Source organism: Ochotona curzoniae, unplaced genomic scaffold, assembly GCF_017591425.1.
Source record: "Ochotona curzoniae isolate NIBS_2020 unplaced genomic scaffold, NIBS_Ocur_1.0 scaffold_4701, whole genome shotgun sequence".
Taxonomy (NCBI): Eukaryota; Metazoa; Chordata; class Mammalia; order Lagomorpha; family Ochotonidae; genus Ochotona; species Ochotona curzoniae.
In genome coordinates, this window is record NW_024467122.1 from 33,878,056 (window position 1) to 33,884,088 (window position 6,033).

A 6,033-nucleotide genomic window follows, 5' to 3' on the forward strand; every position below is an offset into this window, starting at 1 on the left:
TTAATTGCAAAGTCAGATACACAGAGAGGAGGAGAGACAGAGAGGAAGCTCTTCCGTTCGATTATTCACTCCCCAAGTGACCACAACGGCCGGTGCTGCGCTGATCTGAAACTAAGAGCCAGGAATCTCCTCCAGGTCTCCCACGCAGGTGCAGGGTCCCAAGGCTTTGGGCCGTTCTCCACTGCTTTCCCAGGCCACAGGCAGGGAGCTGGATGGGAAGTGGGGCCGCTGGGATTAGAACCAGCACCCATATGGGATCCCGGTGCATTCAAGGAAAGGACTTTAGACACTAGGCCACACCGCCAGTCCCAGGAGGTTAGTTTCTTAAAATATACTGAAAAAATAAGTCCTTGAAGGTCAGGTGACAGTGTTTATCACAAGGTTATTACCACCTGGGGGTGTGTGTGTGTGTGTACATCGTGGTAACCTTTCTTTCCTGCTCCACGCTCTTTCCCTGATGACAGGAAAATAATTCTTCCTTCTCAGTGTTTACACATCATGCTGCATCTCTCCACGCTCCCTGCTGCAGTGTTGCTCCAGCAGACCGCATGCTGATCTCTGACCTTGGCCCAATCCCATCTGCTTAATCACTTCTGTTACTAAGCTCCCCGTCCCTTCGTTCCCTCTGTCCTCTTCTATACAGACATCTGACCTTACCACTGATTCATGGTGACGTTGAGTTACAGCCATTACTAACTAGGAATATTATATTCATCCCTGAGGAGCATGACCTTTGAACTTAAAAAACAGCCACAACCTACTGTGTGTAACATCTTGTTGGGAACACAAGGTCATTCTGGCACAGAAAGGGCCCTGAACCCTAGCTCTGCCACATCTGGGGGTTAACACCAGCTCTACCACAGGCCAGTTTTGTTAGCCTCATGGGCCAGCCTCTTCCTTGCAGAAACTGTTGGGACACTAGTGCCTGCGTGTGCCCCATGAGAGCACAGAATTCTGTGACCTGAGTTGCTTGTAAGTCAGGAGAGGGGTCTGTTCTCCCTTCAGGTTCTGATTCCCAGAACTAAGTCTCAGCAGCTTCTCAAGGCTGTAGATCCACTTAGAGATACGGTCTGGGTCCCAAGGAGGAAGGGAGCACAGTAGGGGCTGAATGCTGAGCACCTGGAAGGCCTCCGCCTCCAGACCTCTGACTCACTTGGGAGGCCACAGGCCACATTGCTAACATCTCACAGGAAGAGAGCTCCACTGAGTGTGGTAGACTCAGGCAACACATGCTTGGGGGAAAAAATTTCAAAAACAATTGACTAATAAGAGGAATTTGTAGCAAATGTTAAGGCTGCCAGAATTCTTGCAAGTGAGCCAGTGACTTTTTAAGCTGTGTCTACAGCTGACTAGCTTCCTGGCTATCATTCCATTGAAGGCTCCTTTCCCAGCGTAGTACTCTAAACTGGGTTGGCAGTAAGGCTTTTAGCATTCTCAGGTACAGATTGATTCCAGTGTGAGTTCACATGAAAACAGCTTTCTTTCTTTAAGAACAAATTTTTATTGGAAAGGTAGATTCTACAGACAGAAGGAGAGACACAGAGAAAGATCTTCCATCTACTGGTTCACTCCCCAAGTGGCCACAATGACTGGAGCTGAGCTGATCTGAAGCCAGGAGACAGGAGCTTCTTCCAGGTCTCCCACACAGGTGCAGGGTCCCAAGGTTTTGGGCTCTCCTTTCCTGCTTTTCCAGGCCACAAGTAGGGAGCTGGATGGGAAGTAGAGCAGTCAGGACACAAGCCAGCACTCATATGGGATCCTGGTGCATGCAAGGCAAGGACTTTAGCCACTAGGCTATTGTGCTGGCCCCAAAACAGCTTTCTAACGAAGACCTTAACAAGACAAAAAAAGAAGGTGCACATTTGGTGCAGCAGTTTGCTGCCTGAGACAAGGAAATCCCCTCTCAATAGCCTGGCTTGAGTTCTGACTATTCTTCCAATTCCACCTTCCTGCTGATGTGCACCTTGGTAACCCAGAGGTAACCTGGAACAGTTCAGGTGGTGGAACTCAGATGGTGAGTCCACATAGAGGCTTAGGCTCCCAGCGTCAGGGTCCGGCCCAGCCCCTGGCCCAGCCCTGGCTAGTCTGGGCATTTGGGTAGTGTGAACCAGCAGATGGGTGGTCACTGTGTCTGTCTCTTTCTCTCCTTCAAATAAACAACAGATCCTAATCAAAGAAAAAGCTGTGGTGGAACAACATTAATTCTAAAAGAACTGTGGTATGAATTTTTATAGTATAAATAAATGAAAATAATGCACCAGAACCCATAAATGTCTTGAGTTTACAATGCTGTGCTTGTGAGAAAACCATAAATAAACATAAGAACATAAAGTCAAGATAAATAATTAAACCAACCGTCTTATGATTAAAAAGCACAGAAGGAACTGCTGGAGGAGAATCCAGTCATTCTTTGCTTCTCCATATAAGGTTATTCCCAGAGAATCTCTCCTAGGGGAAAAACAAAACAAAACAAAAAACAACTACTTTAGTTTCTTGGTAAGACTGAGGTACTTAGAAAGGAGAAGTCCTGCCTCATTTGTGGCATTGAAGAAGAATAAAGTTGTTTCATTTAGGCTTGTCCCTAAAACTCTTGTCCCCTAGGACATCACTTGCACTTCCTTGCTCAAGGTTACCTCTGCATTGATGGACTGTTGTCACTCCCCAAAGCAGCTGGAGATCTTGTACTTGGTCAGAGAAGTCATATCTTCAAAGCAGACTTTCAGGTTGACACAAGCACTGATCCACAAAAAGGGCACACAGGCCTTGCCTCACTTCTTCCAGAAAGTAAGGAAACACTGCAGAAAGTATCTGGGAATCCTTGAATTTTAGGTACAAGGCCCTTGAAGTGCTAAGGTTTCAGGTGTCACAGGAATACCATGTGCCATGCCCCAGGGCACCTGGACCCAGAACAAATGCCCTTCTCTTCTTGGGTCCAGGTGGACCTCTACCTCTTCTTCACCAGACAGTGTGAGGGACTGCGATTACAGCCTCTCCCCTCGGACAAAGGAATGGGAGCTAATTCCCTGCAGGCATGAATGACCTGAGGAAATTGCCAGGAGGTGGCAGACACAACTCCATACATTTCCCTTACCATTCAACACAGAGACCCCTGACAAGCAGGAATTTATCCTACAGCATCTGCTGTCCTCTGTCTTGCAGGCAGACAAGTATGAAGGGCTTGGTGCTGCATGCGGAGCTCAATGTCTCCAGCACACAGAGGGTGCTCACAGCTGCCTGGCTCACTCAGCGCAGGCCGGCCCTGGGCTCGCTGATTCCGAACACACAGGGCTGAATCAGGCTTTAACAGGGAACATCTGATGTCAGAAGTTTCTTCCTGGCCAGGATTTCAAGAAGTTCCAAGCTCTCTCCCACACATCTCAGCACTGCAGATAAGGAGTTAACCAAATCAGGGGACAGGGCAGGTTGCCCAGTCCTAACTGCTTACAAGACCCTTGGCCACCTGCCTAGGTACACAGAGCAAACGAACACATATCTTCTAATTCCTTCACAGGCCATTAGGTAACATACTCTTCCACTGAATTCAGACTGTAAGGTCATGTGCTTTCAGCCTTCTGATTTAGCGCGTCTCTCCTCTGTTGATGGTGAATCACCAAAAATATCTTCTGCTGGTATTCATATGACTTGGTCTTGGTTACGTGTAAACAGGAACTCTCATCGGAGGCATAATTAGTCTCCAGATAGTGAACTCAGTAGTAGCTTGTAAATTAAAAAAAAAAAAGTTTCCTTTGTTAAAAGTCTCAGATTCTACTAAAAGTAATCTCACAGAAACGAGAAAGGAATACATGGCTTGGGAAACATTGCTCTTTGACGTGTGCTTCTTAAACCAGTCTAACTTGATTTTACTATCAATTCCAACTGGTTCAGCCTGAGTGTGACTGGAGTTTTCATTGGCCAAGTTTGAGAAGAGATCATAAATACCTGCTGCCCGAATTTGCTGAGTTAGAGAAGTTCTCTGATTTGTTTCTCAGTTCCTTAAATAGCTGTGGTCGTCTAGCTCTTCTGATTTGCTCATGAACATTCTATCACCAGTAGTGGTAACTTGGGGCTGGGGTAACTTGGGGCTGTGTTTTTGATCCAGCTGCTTAAAAGGGAGTGAGTGAAAAGAAGTCAGTCGCGCCACTTTTGTTCTGTGGTGTACAGAATTAGGAGCTGACTTAAACATAAACCCAAAATGAAATCAGGCATCTTGTACAGGGTGTCCCCTGTACAGAAAATGTACAAGGTGACTGTGAAGTTAACCTCTAAACACATACAAATCCATGGCAAGTGTATTGCCTTTCAGAGTTAGCTTAGGGCCAGCCAGCAGTCTCTGTTCTCCCTGGCAGTTTGGCCAGTCAGGCTGTTTTAAGATCCTTGATTCTCAGCTGTTTAGCCACTTGGTTCAAGTCATTCAAGGATCTTTCTCTTGAAATTCACCAAAGTAGGACAGCAAATTTGAGTGGTTACATCACTATGGCCATCACTTGGTCTCTTTTGCTTTTTAATTTTAAATTAACATTCTCTTTATGTAAAGATCAGAAATCTATGAGAGATGAACAGACAGAAATTTTTTTCTTTAAGAGATCTGCTTTTTTGGGGTCTGGCACGATGGTGCAGTGGTTAAGGTCCTCACCTTGCACGCCTGGGATCCCATATGGGCGCTGGTTCAAATCCCAGCAGCCCCGCTTCCCATCCAGCTCCCTGTCTGTGGCCTGGGAAAGCAGTCAAGGATGGCCCAAAGCTTTGGGACCCTGCACCCGCGTGGGAGACCCAAAAGAGGCTCCTGGCTTTGGATTGGCTCAGCTCCAGCCATCGCGGCTGCCTGGGGAGTGAATCATTGGACGGAAGATCTTCCTCTCTGTCTCTCCTCTCTGTATATCTGCCTTTCCAATAAAAATTAAATAAATCTTTAAAAAAAAAAAAGAGAGATCTGCTTTTTGCTGGTTTACTTCCCAAATACCTGCAACAGTCAGGGCTGGTCCAGGACAAAGCCAGGAGCCCAGAATTCACTCTAGGTTGCCCAATTGGGTGGTATGGGCCTGAATACTTGATGCATGACCTGCTGCCTCCCAGGGTGTACATGAGCAGGAAGCTGGAATCCAGAGTGGAGCCACCAGTCCAGCCCAAGCAGTCTGATATGGGACATGGGAATTCCTAGGGGCCTCTTAACTGCTACATCAAATGCCTGCCCCATCATATCACGTTCTGATGGCATGTACTGTTTTTACTCTACACTCTACTTACCTGAGATTATGCCCCAGATCTGCTTCACAAGTAGCAAGATGGGCATCTACATTGTAGTGTACTTGTAATGCCAGCATCCCATGTGAGCATTTCTGATTCAAGCCCTGGTTGCTCTTCTACTGTTCCTTTTTTTAAAAAGATTGATTTATTTTTACTGGAAAGGCAGACCTATGGAGAGAAGGAGAGATAGAGGTAAAGATCCTCCATCCATTGGTTCACTCCCTACATGGCTGCAGCAACTAGAATTGAGCTGATCCGAAGGCAGGAGGAGCTAAGAACCTCTACTGGGTCTCCCTAGTGGTTGCAGGGTTCTAAGGACTTAGGCCATTCCTCCACTGCTCTTCCAAGCCATAAACAGAGTTGGATGGGAAGTGGAGCAGTTGATATATGAACAGGTGCCCCTATGGGGCTGCTTACAGGAAGGTATTAGCCAACAACTGAGTCATTGCACCAGCCCCTGCAACACTTCTGACAGTCCAGATATTTGTGTCCCCACCACTCACTTGGGAGAATTGGATGAAGCTTCCAGCTGAAGTCAACCCAAACATGGCTGTGGCAACCAACTGGGGAGTGAATCAGCAGATGGAAGAGTTCTGTCTCTTCCTAACCTTGCCTTTCAAATAAATCTTAAAGAAAAAAATTGGAAGCAAGGAAACTTTGATTCAGTTGTAAAGGCAACAATCATGTCTTAGTGACCACTGGTTGCAAATATTTAATTGGTACTCAATAAACTATGCTGACAATTATAACAATTAGTGCCTTTTCCCCTCTTTCTATACCTATCCATTT